Source organism: Cupressus sempervirens, chromosome 7 (assembly GCF_028749045.1).
Source record: "Cupressus sempervirens isolate cs-2001-9-10 chromosome 7, ASM2874904v1, whole genome shotgun sequence".
Taxonomy (NCBI): Eukaryota; Viridiplantae; Streptophyta; class Pinopsida; order Cupressales; family Cupressaceae; genus Cupressus; species Cupressus sempervirens.
Genome location: NC_143124.1, coordinates 776,625,143 through 776,642,679, shown reverse-complemented (window position 1 = coordinate 776,642,679; position 17,537 = coordinate 776,625,143). Strand labels below are relative to the sequence as shown.

At 33.2% G+C, this 17,537-nt stretch overlaps 1 pseudogene; it reads right to left on the bottom strand.

Annotated features, from left to right (window-relative positions):
• The window catches only part of LOC149549634 (cyclin-B2-2 pseudogene), a 55,925-nt pseudogene extending 39,159 nt beyond the window's left edge, over nucleotides 1-16,766 (bottom strand).
• Nucleotides 16,767-17,537: the final 771 nt, after the last annotated feature.

Sequence of the window (17,537 nt, the reverse complement as noted above, 5' to 3'; positions counted from 1 at the left end):
TTCAATGTAAGTCGAGTAAAGTTTAGTTGATGTCGAGCAGCAATAAACTTTAGTTTGTGCCAAGTGAATTGATAAAGGATGTTGAGCAATGCAATATGTGTTGAGCATTATAAGCTAGTGAATGCCAAGTGTCAACATTATGAGGAAGATCAAGAATTTGATAAATCTAAGCTGAAAAGTTTGATTTCTTGGATTGTGTGAACCATGTGGAAGATAAGGTTGATGAGTTGGAGGCACAAAATTCATTATGAACCATTTTGAGGAAAATTCAAAGAGGATTGAAGGAGAAGTTTCTAGAAGGTAATGAAATGAAATGAGGGGTATATTCATTAAATCCTACCTAATCTAACCTAACCCTAAAATGGATGATGGAGGATAAATGACAAAAGATCTTAATTCTCTATTTATAGAGATGCTTGGTTAGAAGCAAAGGTTTTAATGTGCGAGAACCTAAGAAAGACAAGGAGTCTAGGGTATTGCTTCATTCAATGACCTAAGAAAAGAGATTGCATTGGCAAGAAAAGCAAGATGGCTTAAGAGTATGGATGATTGAAGGGTGAACAAGCTATCAGAGTTGAAGTGTATGAAAGCTAAGAAGAATGGAGGATTGAAATAGAGATATATAATATGCAAGTGTGTTGTAAGTTGTTATCAGATCAAGCCTTACTATTACTTTCTAATCATTGTATTAGTCTTGGATTAAGGTTGACCTAACAGTCATTTGCAAATCCTTTAACCGGGTGGTTATTCCAAGCGAATGATCAAAAGTCCTCTAACAAGGCTCACTCCTAACATGTTGATTGAAATCCTTTAACCAGGTCACATTTAACAATGTGTATTAAAACCTTTAACAGGGTTTCCCTTTCATAGGGCATCACTTCATAAGAGAGAGAATAAGTAGCATGTTACTGGTGGTTTTTCCCAAATTGGGTTTCCACATTAAATCACTGTGTCAAATGTGTTATTGAATCCATTATGTTTCATGTTTACATTTCTAAAAATTGATTTGACAGTAACCCACAAGTTTAAGTGATTGCAAAATCTCATGGAGGTATGCATGATGAAAATGTTTTATTGATATGGGTTCACTAAGCTATGAAAAGTTTTATTTATACATCTAGACCTTGGATAACTGATTCATTCCCCCCTCTCAGTTATTCTAAAGAATTTCAACAATATTGAGTACATGTATATACATTCATTCACAATAAATGTTAAAATATAAACTTGACTTGTATCTAATAAATTTTTTTGTTTCGTTGTTCTTGTCAATTTTCTTCCCTTTCCTTCAGACCTCAAGCTATGTGGAGTACCCTAAAGAAGAAACAAATATAATATAAAAGGAATCAATAAGACACATCATGATTTCAACTCAAATCATAAACTTGATAGGTGTGCAAGCTATGATGCCGCATATCTCTCAAGGCCAAAGTTAATGGTAGAAAGTGTGGCATCATCAATTTGAGAAATTTCAGCCCCCGACAAGCCCTATAAAATAGTAAAGAGTATTGTTATAAAGATGAGATAATGTTGTAAATGAAAAAAAGGCATAATAAAAACAAGAAGATCATAGGAGGGCATGAAGACACAAGAAGGACTTGAAGGATGATATTGGAAGGATAGTTGAAAGATAGGAAAAACTGGGGCTAAAAAAGACTACAAGACCTAAATTGAAAATAAAGAGATTGAGAAGGAAAAGAGAGATGTGAATGAATTTTTGACACTTTGACAAGAAATAAAATTGGAGATTCATGATCTCCAAACTCCTACAAGACACCCTATGTGATATGGAGGTTCTTCAATGTTGATGCATATATGGAGGATGAACTCATGAGGTTCATTAGATGGAGTTCAGGTATGCTAGGAGCAAGATATGTGGATGGATTTGATGAATTTGGAAAGGTTACAATAATGGTGGGAGATGGAAAGGTATTATTGTACTTTTAAGAATACCAATTAAAAAATAATATTTCAAAGCCAATGTATTATTTTACTTTTAAAAATATTTTAAAAACGTTGCCTCGAGTGTTCTTGCTCCTAGCCTCACACCTCTAGTAAAATGAGTACTATGTGGTATTCTCATACTACTTGCGGCACCCTACATTGCATATTGTTTGAACATATCAATCTAAAGTTCTCTATATAATATTTTTTAAAAATACTTTTAAAATATTTAGGTGATTAAATAATGTCATGTCAAAACTCATGAGGTTCATTAGATGGGGTTTGGGTAATGCTAGGAGCAAGAGATGTGGATGGGAATTGGATGGATTTGATGAATGGGAGGGTTTCAATGATGGTAGGAGATGGAAAAGGATCTATAAGTGAGTTGTTAGTTTCATACCAATTAAGAAACAATATTTTAAAGCCAATGTATTATTATTCCTTTAAGAATATTTAAAAAACTTTACCTCGGGTGTTCTTGCTACTACTCTCACACCTCCAGCAAAACAAGTACTATGTGGTGTTCTCATATTGATTGTTGTACCTTGCATTGCATATTGTTGACATATCAATCTAAAGTGATCTATAAAATAATGTTTTTTACTTTTAATATATTTAGGTGATTAAATAATATCATGTTAAAACTCAAACAAACAAACCTGTGTATCCTATCCACCAAAGACCATCGCCATCAAATCATCTATGAGTGTGAAATTCTAACCTCTATATGAATAAAAAGTATGCCCATAATGTACAGATGGATGAGATGACACTCCATCCTTAGACGCCTCCATATCTATCCCATCACACATGTGCTGACAGCTAAAACAAAAATGTTGATTGGCCCCTAAAGGCTATAATGATGCACGTGATGATGATGTAGGTGGCACAAGTGAGGATGACATTGGTGGTATAGGTGATACAAGTAGAGGTGGCACTAGCAGTGTAGGTGACATAAGTGGAGATGACAGTGGTGGTGCAAGTGATGCTAATGGAGTTGTCGTAGGTTGTGATGACCAAGGTGCCATAGGTGATGATGATGGAGTTGTCACATGCTATGATGATCCTAGTGCTAGAGGTGATGATGATAGAGTTTTTGTATGTTTTGATGACCCTAATGGTGCATCTCATGATGGTTGGGGTGCCCTAGGTGAAGTAAAAGCACCTAACTATGAGCCATGCTCAATGATAACATCTGTTAATGATGAAGCCACATGAAGAGTCTGTAAATCAATAGACTACTTTTCAATTGATGGGAACAAAACATGATGCATGGTTTTTAATGATTTACATCTCCTCTCATGTTGTGATACCACCATATGAGCCCTAGGTCTATCTTGCGTAGAGCCTCTCCCTCTACCCTAGAACTTACAGATGTTAAAGTAATTTGGCTTCTTACCAAGGATGAACTCACAATATAGCTTTCTCAAAAAATATAGAGGCACCTCATAATTATTACATAGTAGTAGGTCAAATACCATATACCACCTATCTCAAAAACATGATCTCATCCTAGCATGAGTGCACCAATGAATAGAAATTTTTTTGGTTGTAATAGGGAGTAGCCGGATATAAGATCAGTGAAAAGAGAACATATAGTACCTTTATATATTTATCTTTCACTTACAGATATGATAACCCATTGTCATAAATTGCATGACACCTATCACTCCATGTACCCCATTTTGTAACCTTTCTAGACACCTCATTTGCATTTTGGGTCATTTGTTCAATTGTATTCACTAGGGTTGAGTGGTGAGAAAGTGTAGATGACTGCAACCTATTGACCATTTGGGTAATGTTAGCACTATTTTGTGAGGGGTGGTTTATGGTGTCCTCTTGTGTAGTAGTTAAATGATGTAATTATATGCGTGGAGGGTGCAGTGGTTGTTGAATGAGAAGATTTAATGGAGGGTTTTGTGGATGTGCCACCACAAGTGGAGGGTTTTTTGGTTGTGTCACAATGGGTGGAGTGTTTTGTGGTTGTGTCATGACAGGTGGAGGGTTTGATTGTGTAGGAGGTGGTCTTTCTTCTCTCACTCATTTTCTTGGATTCCTTGATGCATCTATAAAAAAATTAAATTAAATTAAAAATAATTACAAAACCACATTACAAAATTTGATTAAAAAAATACATAACCGATGAAAAAAATGAAGACTTGCCTCATTTTCAAGACATCATGGATGGAAATGCAATCAAAAATAACTTTTTATGCTAAAATTGATTGGGTTTTGGTGTTCTCCTCCACAATCCACGCTGTTGCTATCATTTGAGGGTATAAAAATGCCCTCAAACACAGACAATAGTCACAATATATAGTTTACAAAACCTAATCGAGTTTTTTAAAGTATAATGGCTAGGTTTGGATACCAATCCTAGCTGGCATCTCACTTTTAAATAACCCAATCAGGTTATTAAAAACCTGATTGGGTTATTGAAAGTGTTGCTTTCTTTTTGGGGGTGTCCACTTTTTTGTACACCAACTTGGTGCACACACCCAGGTCATTGATGAAAAAAGCTTGGATATGTTCTTTAAAAAATTGAAGAACCTATGAGATTCAAGGTTGGATTTAGTCATGAAGGCCTCGTGTCCCTATAGAATGAGGTATGTTTTATTTTCATGAAGTATCTAAACCTGGAAGGTAGATTTTGCATGTGTTACTATTACAATTTCTCAGCTCCTAAATCATTTTAGGAATCATCATGAAGTTTCTATTTTGTTCTTTCTTTTGGGTAAATGCAAAAACCTATGTCACCTTTTATAAAGCAAAATGATAACAACAAGAAAATTGTTTATATTTAACAACATAAAGTTGATAACAATTATTCAATTTTATGTTGTCACTGATGTTATACAAATGTTATACTCTAACTGAGCACTGCCAGTTGCAAGAGAAGTGTGAAAGACTCTAGTATCATCTGAGCATAAGTTCAATAGAAAAAAAGTTTAACGAGTTTAGTGTAAACTGATTTAGGTCAATTACCAAAGGAGTTCAATGTAAACTGAGTCAGGTTAGTTACTAAGGAACCTAATGGTAATTGAGTGACCTAGTTTTCAGTTTTGGCCATCCTACTACAGATTAATTTTATCTATTAGTTGGTTTATGCAAGCCAACTCAGTGGATGTTATTTATTTATTTGAAAGGTATTCAAGCCAACTTGACATTGGATTTCATATATTTGAAAGGTCAAGATGTGGATTGAAATATGAGAAAGTGGAGAAGAAGATAAGATGCAAATAAATAAGGATATCTTATTTAAAGTAGAGTATCCAAGGAGTTGCAAAGAATATTCTGATCAAAGAGGACCTAGAGGATAAGCTAGAATGGTGATCTAAATCTATAATTTAGTTGCTATGTCAATCAAGTCAATCATTGTTACTCTCTAACAATTGTAGCAGTGAAGAAATCTCTTAACAAAGTTGACTTAACAGTCATTTTGTAAATCCTCTAACCAAGTGGCATTTCTAGATTGAAGTGTCTTAAGACCTCCAACAAGGCCGCTCCTAACAGGGTGATTTAAATCATTTAATAGAATCACACCTAATAGTGTGTTTTATAACCTTTAACAGGGCTCACTTCAAAAGAGTTAAAAGTTGTAACTAGTTGCATTGGTTGTTTTCCCAAATTGGGTTTCCACGTTAAATCTTGCTGTCTCATGTGTCTCATGTTATTTTCTTATTGCTTTATCTTTCTACAACTTAGTTACTAAAGGTTAATACACATAATTATCTTAAGATTACTTTGTTAACTAAGTTACAATGAATATCTAGTTCTAACCTAGTTGTGACTTAAAATGAGGTTTATATTGACATCTAATGGATTTGGAATTATTTTAGTGGTAATTGATTCAACCCTCCCCTCTCAGCTACTCCTCTTATATTTCCAACACATAAAGGTGACATTTTTGTTAAGAATTTTAAGATGGTGTAAATTGATGAAATGTGTAAAATTTGATAAAGTTTATGCTTGTATTATTTCAAATTTTTATTGAGTAGAAGAAGCTATTTTTTAAAAAAATTTTGAAGTCCTTTTTTTAAATGGAAAAAAATATAGGGTGAAGTTCTCGTCAAACAAGTATATGTGAATAATCTTTTTTTTTAGGTTTCAAAATATGTCATAGATGAAATGTATATCTTGTGCAAAAAAATGATTTTTGATGTATAGTTTCTCCATTATAAGTACTTGAAGTTGAACTTATCAAAAACCAATAGTTTTTTTTTCTCATGTGAAAACTTCCCTATCAAATCTACACTTTCTTGAAAAAAATTACATTTTCTTGAAGACGACTCTCTCCTCTAGTACTAAAAATAAGCTTTAGATTTTTTTGATATGATTTACTATTTTTCCCTTTTTTTGAAGTAGCATCTCCTCAAATGTTAAAATATTCACTTTCATTATTTTGAAATGATAACATTATATACCTAATCAAAATACTATGAAATTCATATGATGATGATCTAGAATCCAAAATCTATAAAAGGTTATTTTTAGTTTTTGAGGAAACTTGAGTTTTAATGGAGAAATGAGATTTGGCAAAAAAAGCTTCTAACGTCCTCAAAGGTTACACACATATATGTAAGGAACCTTTTACAAGATCTTGAAGCTACTATTTTTGAGGTTAGGGATAGACAAAAAAAAAGGAAAAAGTTGCATTGTTTTGCATCAATGTCTTATCATATGCCTCTATAATTTCCACATGACCCTTGCTCCACCTTGTAGTGTTGTAAATAACTAGGACCCACCATATCCTTCTACTAATGGAGGGGGTTTTTTAGTGACCCCAACTATCCAACCTTTCTCTTATTCCACCCCCTCTAGTAACCCTAAAAAGAATTCTAATATTTCAAATGGTACCCAAAACAAGAAAAAGCCAAAAATAGCAAAGACTAAGGAAATGGACCTTGTCAACTCTAGGGATGATAATGAAAGAGGTCAAAGGAGATCAGATAGATTGGCCATGATAGGAGTGAAATAATTTAAAGCCACTAGAAATTTGGAAATTATTGAGGAGATGGAGTTAGAAAATAGTGAGAAGAAGGAGGGGAATGGGAACAAAAGAATGGGCAAGGAGGAAGAAGATCTAGGAGAAGGGATAGGGGAAAATAAATTTACTTTGGAAGAGGTTAAAATAAACAAAAATAAGAAAGTTAGAGACAATACTACTCATGTGTCTTCTAGCTTCACTATAAAGAGAGTGGACTTCACCTCTAATGTTATCCCTTCCCAATGGAGAGCTAAGGATACCTCATCGATGATGACTACCTCCCCTATGAGGATGGACAAAAAAGAAAAGAATATGTTTTCTACTAACCCAATGGTGTTGTAGGCGCAAGTGAGGATGTGTTTAAGGGAAATTGTGTTGGGTTCTAGGAGCTATTTCGTTTGGTCAAGAACACAAAATGGGATATGGAGGCACTCAATGCCCAGTTCAATGCTTTGGATGATAGCTTCACTACTCTATCTAAGTTTTCAATGAAAGTGACTCATGATGTTGTCACCACTATCTAGTACTTGCATCAGGAGAATGAGGATGATGGCCTTGGTGTAGAGGAATCAAATAAACTATATAGGTTTCTAGTGAATAAATAGAAAAAAAAATTGCTAGCAAAGAAGGGCAAGGGAAAGGCCAAAGTTTAGGCCTATGTTTCATAGTTTTTGTTATTTTCTATGGAATTGTGTTCCTAGTATAAACCAGCCTTTACATATTTGATTTGACCACTAGGCATTAAATACTTTTTTTTTTTTTTAAGACATTACGGGTAAGTGCACCAAGATTGTGTGCAAAAAGGAGGGTAAAAGTGGACATCATTTTTCCTAAAATCAGGTAAACTTGATCATGGAAAAGCTATTTGAGGGCCATGCAATCAAAATGAAAAAATGTGTAAAACACAAAATATGTAGTACTAAGAATCTAGTTTATAAACTACTATGGTTTTTGAAAAATGGATAATATCAAGAGGGTCAAACCATGTACACATAGAAAATTGTTCCTATTTTTGTTGAAAAACATAACATAGTTATTTTTGTGGGCTCCACAAAACATAAGGTTATATCTAGTATTTTATAAAACCCTTTAGCAAGATGATAGGTGAGAATGTGATCTAAAACTTGTGTATTTTTTTAAAATTTTCTAATTAGTTTATTTTTGTATGATTTTTTTTAATCCCATATTGGTTTTGACAAGTGAGTGTCTATACACTTAAGTCATTTACTTAGTTCATGCCAAACAAGTAACATATGTCGAGCACAACATATAAGTTAGAGCATGCCGAGGAAACAACATGTGCTAAGTCACTCATGTGCCAAGTCATTCAAGCGTTGAGCATATAGTATGTGCTGAGTGATTTAGGTGTCAAGGAAGTAGTGCATGCTATGTCATTTAGATGTCGAGTGACATCATTGAAGTCATAGTTAGTGCTGAGCACCAAGGACTTCAGATGCCAAGTAACATAGTTTTGACATAGTTTTTTGTATTGGCAAAAACTACTATGTAAACCATTTTTAATCCATCTTAAGGATTGATTTATGATCTTTTTTTGATAAGGATGAATCTTAAGTATGATATCTATGTATTACATGCATCCAATTAGGAAAAGAGAAGGCTTAAGTGGCAATATGGATGAATTGTAGCCTTTGATTCATACGTAATCCTAAGTCACTTAGGTCTTCTTACAAAAGATAGACCCTAAACATTTTAGAGAGAGAGAAGAGTAGAGAAGGAGAGTTTACATGCACAACTAGGACATTCATGGTGACCAAGGTATTATAATTTGAGTTACATTGCAAAATTAGTTAAAGGAAAATAGAGGAAAGGAAACAGTGGACATTAGAGAGACATCTGATTAGAAAGGATCAAGTACACATTAGTATAGAGGTGATCTAACATCAAGCAATAGAGTGCTAATCACAAGATCATAGCTGATACATTCTAATAGGTGAATTAGTTAAATCTCTTAACAGAGTAGTCCTAACAGGCTATATTGAAATCCTCTAACAAGGGGCTTACTTAATTGTGAGTTAAAGTCCTGTAATCAAGCACACTTCTAACAAAGTGTTGAAATCCTTTAATAGGAAAAGACCTAATAGTCTTTGTAAGTTTTTAATAGGATAGACCTTTCACAGGGTAGATCATGTTTCATGATCAAATATTGTAACCTTCATTGGATACACTTTATTACTGTAGTAGTGAAGATTTCTAGGTGTCATCCCCACCCCAATTTTACCTTATCATTGGAGGCTTTCTAGGTAATAATATCTTATGTCATACATTTGTGAATGCTTACTTGTTTACATACTTTAGATGTATATGCTTGATGTGGTATTTTTGTTTACTTGTTAAATTTTGAGATGGATGTGCGGTGAATGTTTTTATGGGTAAAAGTTTGAAGCACTAATTAACACCCACCACCCCCCCCTCCTTAGATTTTACATTTCCTATTGAATTTCTAACAATTGGTATAAGAAAAAAGTCCTTTGAAAGTAAAGCTTTGTAGATTTGAGGAAAGATCATGGAAATGGAAGTCTACAAGTTGGGAAAGATTATTGAGAACCAAGAGATCAAAATACAACTCATTCTAAATCAATTGAATGAAGCAAGAGAAGATCTAAAGAAATCATTGAGAAGAAGGAAGGAAATTGTTATCAAGGAGAATGACACACAATACCAAGATATGGTCACTACTAAACTATTTGCAAATGGAAACTCTAATGAATTTAACGCAATAGTTGCAAATCTAATGGAAAAGAACAAAACCCTAACTGAAGAGATCAAAAATCTAAAGATAGAGCAAGAATCACAAGCCACATTACTATGTGAGGTGACCAAATAGAAAAAGAAAGCTATGGAATAAAAAGTCATGATTGAAGATGAAAAAAGAGTTTTGACCAGTAAACTGGAAGAAAAATCATAAGAGATAAATAGGATTGCTCACATGCAATTGGAAACAATGAATCAAGTCATGATTACTAATCTTGATATAAACAATAAAGACATTGAGATCACAACAATAAAGTTGTAGAATGAATAGTTGAGCAATGATTTGAAAAGGGAAAAGGAGTTTGTTGAAAGTTTCAATAAACCTAGTGAAGCCATCAAGTACTTTAAACAATTGATGAGATTCCCTAGATCTAACAATGATACATCTAGATTGGGATACACTAGTACTAGAGAAGGAGAATCATCCAAAAGTGGTGAAGAAAGAAGTAACAAAGGTAAGAACTCCAAACCTACTTGTCATAATTGTGGTAAGATAGGACATATTGCTAATGTTTGTATGAGTAAAACTATAAATCTAAATGATAAGTAGAAGAACATGGGTCACTACCACAAGTGCAACAAACTAGGCCATCAAGAACATGAATGTAAAACCAAGACCATGCACACTCAAATATTTGAAGGATACTTCTATAACTATCAAAAGTATTGACATGGAGCTTTTGAGTGCAGATAAAACCCAAGTGGTCATCAAACAAAAAGATAAAGGTAAAGAACAATGAAAACTCTTATAATTGGGATTATAATACAAGGTATAGTTGTCACTATTATCAAGAGTATGGAGATATTTCTGAGAATTGTATTAGAATGCATTTCAAAAGTGATTACAAAAGATGGTTGAGTCAAACCACATGTTTTATTTGTTTGAAGACTAGTCACATAAGAAGATATTGTCCAACAAGGTCAAAGGCACCAAGTTGTGAGTTCAACAAAGAAAAAGGAAAGGTGAATGTTTAGAATGTCAAAGATGAGATGAACAAAACATGGAGAAAAAAGGAAGATTGCAACACATCAAGTGTAGATGGGATCAATTCACCCAATGGGTCAAGTGATCACACCTCATCAAATTAAGCAATCAAGAGGTATGTGGGACATATATTTAAAAGGATATACTATACATCAGTACAAAAGATTTAGTTTTGAAAATATTACATATGCATGAATAAAGATACAAAGTGTTACAAGAAATCAAGAATAAATTTTTAAGTTTTGTCAGTTTTCATGTTATTGCCAAGCATGAAAAGTTTCACTTTGGTTGCCGAGTGAAATGTTAGTGGATGTCAAACTAGAAAAGGTTGTTAGTAAAGATCACATTTGTAGTGGTTTTCAAGCATATGGAAAAAGACATGGATGCTGAGTGAGCCAAAAATTCAATTGAAGCCGATTGATGATCTTATAGTTGTGTAAGCACTTAGCATTAAATGCAGTATTTTAAGGGATATTTGATTGATTTTTTCTCATTTAACATCATTCAAATTTAATGAAAAGCATGAAGAGCTAAAGATGATCTAGATAATTTGATTTGAGTGTTTGCAAGAGATTTGAAAGGTTGTTCAACACCATTCCAGTAGGATTCACAAGGTATTTATCGAGTGCCGAGCTATGTAGTTTTAAATTTTGCAAACCCTAGTTTCATGTAATGGCATCTAGTTCTTCAACAACAAAAGGTGTAGAGGGCAAAGAGGTTTTAAATGTGAATTTGATAAGTAATAAAATCAAACAACCTACTTTTACATCCCAGATATAGCTTGCAAACAGGATCCCTCCAGGGCATTATCCATGATACCACCACAAGTTTTGATGATTCAAGATGTCAAAAATTGTTACACATGCAAAATTGGAAGTATAGGTGATATGGAAACTAGGGAAACATATGGAAAACTATGTGAGAATGATGTGTTGAAGGAAGAGTTTAAAATTGTTGAGAAGAAAGGGTTAACTTGTGCCCTAAGTTTCCCCAACATATTTAAGACAGAGTGGATAAAAATTGTTTTGAGTAGAATTCATGACAACTCTGTATGGTTAGAAAATGGGCCAGTAAAAATCACTATGAAGATTTTTCATAGGGTGATAGGGTATCCAACCCTAGATTGGCCTAAGACAATGAGAACTGAAGCTAAGGAAATAATTGAAAAGAACACAGGGGTTGTGTGGAATAAAAGAGGAATGACAATTGATACTATCATAGATCCCCTGATAGATTTTGAAGTGGGGGTTATAGAACACAAGTTTTATCAATCTAGTAGATTAAATAGTGTACCTTGAATTTTAGTTGATATGGGTTATAAAATAGTGAAGAAGGATCATACTTATGATCTTGCCGAGTTGCAGTTGCAACAATTGATTGAGAATTTGGGAGCTATAAGGAAGACCAAAAGTGTACAATGTAAATTTGGATCTATTCTTCTATGTATTTTCTTTTATGTGCAAAATGCATTTCCTACATTTGGTAAGGTTGCATGGAAGGTGAATAGACCTATTGTAGTTCAAATAGGTGAATTTATTGAGCACCTAGGTGATAACTTTGAATTTGTTATGTCAAGTTATTTTGAAGGTTTCAAACAATCTATGAAGAAAAGGCAGAGGATACTGGTCTTACTAGTGGAGAAACATTTTGATGATGTTTTCTTCCTAGTTGATATTGATTTCACATATGTACAAGAAACAATTCCCAGGGTGAGATGGCTGAAATAAATATTGATGAGGCCTCTACAACAATCACAACACTACTTGTAGAAGAAGTGGATAAAGGAGCTACAATATTTGGAAATTATCACTCGACCAAATCAAAGATTACAATGGAATTGAAGACTGCTTTAGTAATCAAGAAAAAGAACAAACTGGTAAAGAAATTGAAAGAAAGATTTGGTGAAGGAGTCAAGGAAGAAGAAGAGGAAGATGATGAAGGAGAAGAGGAAACACAAGCTCAAGCACCATTGACATTGACACAAGGTTAGGGAGAAGACCCACAAAAAGATGAATTAGAAATTGCAAAAGGTGACAAGGAAGAAGAAGCCAATGAAGTACCTACAGCTACTAAGAAAAAGAGAAAAGCAAAGACACAAGAAGTGAACAAACCAAAGAAGGTTGCTAAACCTAATCAGCCCAATCCTACAACACCTACCACAAGGGCTAGAACAAGAGTCACTACTGAAAAGGCTAAAGAAGTTGTGAGGCCTCACCTTGGCCCATCATAACATAGTATAGTAGTTTATTTACATTTCAAATGCTTTATATCTTGACACCTTGTTATATGTTGGACTTATTTTGGACTGTTATTTAGACTACTCAATACTATGGGATAGTTTGTTTTTATAGTGATTATTATGATGTTAGAACTTATTGATGATGCTTGATGATTATGTATATTCATGTACTTGGTTGATTATTTTATTGATGAGTACAAAATTATGTTTGAATGAAAAGGTTAGACGGATTATATATTTGAAAATAGTGAAAAGTTGCAAATGGTCATATCATGTTTAGTTTGATTATGCAAGTATTATATATGAACAATGGTTTGGAAATGGAAAAAAAAAATGTTATTTGAAATTTGATTGAGAAATTATTTATGTTTTGATTCAATTAATAATATAGAATTAATTTAGGATTTATATATGCATATGATTTATTTATCTTAGACTACTAATATGCGGTTTGAGTGTGCAGGAAATAATCATGGTAAAATGGAGAATTAAGACTACACCTTTGTATTAATTGAGATTACCAAGGTTAAATCTAATGAAGAGATCTTAACCGCGTTGTTAAGTATTTTACTTTGTGAACATAATGTGAAAGGATGCTTTAGATTAGAGTACTTTTTGTGAAAATTAATTTGCCACTCGTAATGTTAAATCTATATTTATAGTGTCACTTGACACTTGTGTTGTTATGTGTTTAAATGGCAAGTCAAGCTGAGACATTGGCAAAAGACACCCAACCTTATTTCTAACTTGTTAGAAATGTTTAAATTTTGATTCCCTTGCATAAAAAATATCTTATGAAGGCTTTAATTAAATTAAATTCCGGATTTCAAGTTTAGCGTGACTTTAGAGGGCTTTATTTGAGTCTTAGGGTGTTCTTTTAGTGAAATTAAGTTACCTACATGTTAGTACTATATGTTAGGGCTTTAATTTTGGCTTTATTAGAGTTAAAATCTCTTTTCTAACACTTTTAAAATCCCATTTCTTAAGTATTCGAAAATGGAAGAAGACTTACCCAAATTCCCACCTTATCTCCAGTGAGTTGATAATTCCAACTAAATAGGGAAACTTAGGTGGAGTTAAAGTGTTGTTCTCTTTCATGATGAAGAAAAATTAGGAATGTTTTTCTTTTAGAGGGAAATTGGAAAATAGAGTTGGCATTCACCCACTCTCTAGTTTTAGAGATTTTTTTTGGGTTTTAGAGATTGGATTAAGGAAGGATAGAGGGTTCTTCTTAAATCGGTTCATTTACCATAGCTTGGAGAAAGGTTGGAGCTTTTGTCATGTTTTAGAAACTATGTGTTGTATTATTTTTCTGAATAAAAGATGTGTAAATTTTGCTACAAATGCATATGTGTGTTGTTCATTGTCCCTGTTGTATTGATGGGTGTGGATGAATTTTTATTGCCTTATTTTTATTTTTATTTTTTAGAGTATGATGTTATGGGTGTGGAAGGAAATCACTCACCCTTGGGAGGGAAGAATTGGCCTTCAGGTGAAGGGGTTAGTTGGGCCTATCCCCTGAGTGCAGAGTCTCTTCCCTGAAAGGTAGAGGGATAAGCATGTAGTATGGGTTGCATGTGCTAGTACTTTGTTATGCACTTTGGAGGTGATAAGGGGAGACATTTTTTGAGAGTTGGAATTTATTTTGTAAGTCTTGTGAAGGAAGATTTGGTTTTCTATATTTGGCTTCTCCTTAGGGCTTTTAGGCACACCTTCACCCATTCTATTGGTTTCTCTGGTAATCTATTGTGTAAGCTCAAAAAGGGTGTTAAATGTTGTATCTTTTATTGTTGATTTATATGTGTTTGATTGATTGTTACATGGTTGGTCTTGGTTCTGCAAACTCGATGGGTGGTCTCTTAGAGACCTAGGATGGGAGGTGAGCTCTCCATGGTTTACAAGGTTGTTTGTATAGATTTTCTAAATGGATATGTGTAGAAGAAAACCTTGGAATATTTTCACTTTTTTTTGGATATTTGAAGATGATTTATTATGACCATTTGTAAAAAGTTATGTATTGTAAAATATCAGAATTAGATCTTCATGTAATTTTAAATTGATGTAAGGATCCAATTATGATTGTAATATTTGAAAGGAATTTTCAATAATGTGAATTTATTTTAGTTTTAATATTTCTTAAATTGTTTCCAAGAAATAAAATTGAATATTATTATTGTATGTGTGTATGTGTGTGTCTTGTTCAAGAAAATTTGGGCATGACATTTTGGTATCAGAGCAGCTAGGTTTAGAGAATATTGGGCAAAATGGGTCTATGTTTAGTGTAGAGAAGATAATATTTATCTTATTTTATATGATTATTTTCAAGTTAAAAAAATAAAATAATAATAATAATAAATTTTATTTATTTTTAAATCATATTTTACATCACTTTCAAATTAAGTATGTAAATACAATGGAAATGTGGAAGGAAAATTTAAATAGTGCATTAGAATATTTGTTATCCTAGCTTCAAAACCCACTAAATAAAATTCCTAATATGTTAGAAACTTAGATTCTATATCCTTTAAAAGAAAACAAGACAAATATATATATACTCTCAAAAAGTCACCTACAGGATTTTGAAATTAGTATGGGGAAACAAATAAATAAATAGTGTAAGAATTTCAAGAGTTACAAATTAAACTACCTATAATATCTCCTATTTTTAATCTGAGTCACTTGTTAAGACTAAAAGTCAAAACCTATATCTAATGAAAAAGTTGATGTTTGAAAAGTTAGTTAGAAAACCAATAAAACTCATGCATATGGAAAGACTATCATGGGAAAATACCATTTTATCTTTTATACATCCCTTATGAAAAGCCTAGATTTTAGCGAAAACAAGAAGTTATCATCCATTATTGAACTTCTTATGTTAGAGTGAGAATAATCACAATAAAATAAAATAAAATAAATAATAAGATAGAGAACTATTATAGGGGTGGCCAGGTAGCCCCACCGACCCACTTAAGCAATCACTCATCCTAAATTAACTCCTAAAAATACCCTATCAAAAGACTCGAACAAATAGTCAAACTATTTGAATTAAGGGGGAGTTGGAATTTATTGAGAATTCAAAATGAATCTCGTGCATACATCTAGTTATAGTAAACTAATAATAAAGTGCTTTATGAATGTGATAAGACTTGTGTGATAAAGTAAAATAATTTTATTATAAAAAAAATTTTTTTATTTATTTATGACTTGTCGGTGTCCATAATGGAAATCTCTAGTAGGTCCCATGCCCTATTCCTTTATGCCAGTAGTTGGTATGATGATAATGATTTTTTGTTGAAGTCCTTTATTTATATTGTAGTTTATATAAATTATTTAATTAAATAGTATCAGTAAGTATTTAGTTATTATTAGTCCTTGCCTTATGTATATGGCAGTGAACTAATGTTTTCTTTTAACCCCCCCCCCTCCCCCGCCCATTTGTTTTTTTCAAACAAATAAACAATTTGATTCTAAAGTTTTGAGCTGTTTATTTTTAAAATCATTTATGATGAGTAAAATTCTTGTTTTTTGATTGGTTAAAGCCTAATTTCTTGGGCATAAATCCAATTTTTGTATTTGGAAAATTTAGAAAAAATCCAACAGATAAGAGTGCAATTAATGAACAATTGCTTTATGCAGACACGAGGCCAAAAAAGATCAATCGTGACCACAGACCAATTTATCAATGGAAATATAAAAATATCGATGGAAATGAAGTTTGTCAGAATGCATTTAATGCAAACTGAAAATGCGGCTTACCCCGGATATAACTGGATTGAAGAGACGGATGATTGCCCGGAGAAGACACGATACCCCTGCTTTGTGATTGAGATAGATGCCATCTTCTAAACTGAATCATCTTCCATAATGGCAGTGTGCATTGACACGTGAGGCAATAGAACCCCCCACCCATAACTATGTAGAATCCCTTCCCACTTTATGGCATTAGCCTACAGGCCAATGCCTATGTGCCATGATGCGAAGGCAATGGAATCGACTGGCAAATCAACAAAGTTTCTGATGTTTGTGCTACTGTAGATGCTACTATGGTACTGGGCACCATTTCCAGCCATTGCATTTGCTTTAAAACTCTGCAAAAATAATCAACAGGCTCAGAGAATGAAAGATTTGCGCTGGATAATGCTATGAAAGAAGTATTGTTTCCTGAAAGAGCCCTGCGACAGAAGCAGATAATGAATAAAATTCATCTACTTTAGAGAGATTCAAGCAGCATTAACTTCACCCACTCTGCATCCTTTGACTACAGCAGGCAATCTTCAGTCGACTCTTCCGATTTGAGTAGGCATGGATCTTGTCCCAGCGTAGAGAAAAATAAAGAGGATTTGGTCCCAGATACTTTATGACCAAATTATAAGAACTCACAAATTTGGTTTCTTATTTTTTGAACTTTGCAAATAGTTTTGTTGTATTGAAGAACGTTGGTAGAGTCTACATTATTATATCAAATGCCCTTTGTTACACATAGCCTTTTATAACTCAAACAATTCTAAATCATCCACCCATTCACTGCCTTCCCAAACAATTTCTACATCTACAACCCCATTATGATCCCATAAGGCAGGGACTCCAACTCGCAGAGAGCTCTTGTTATT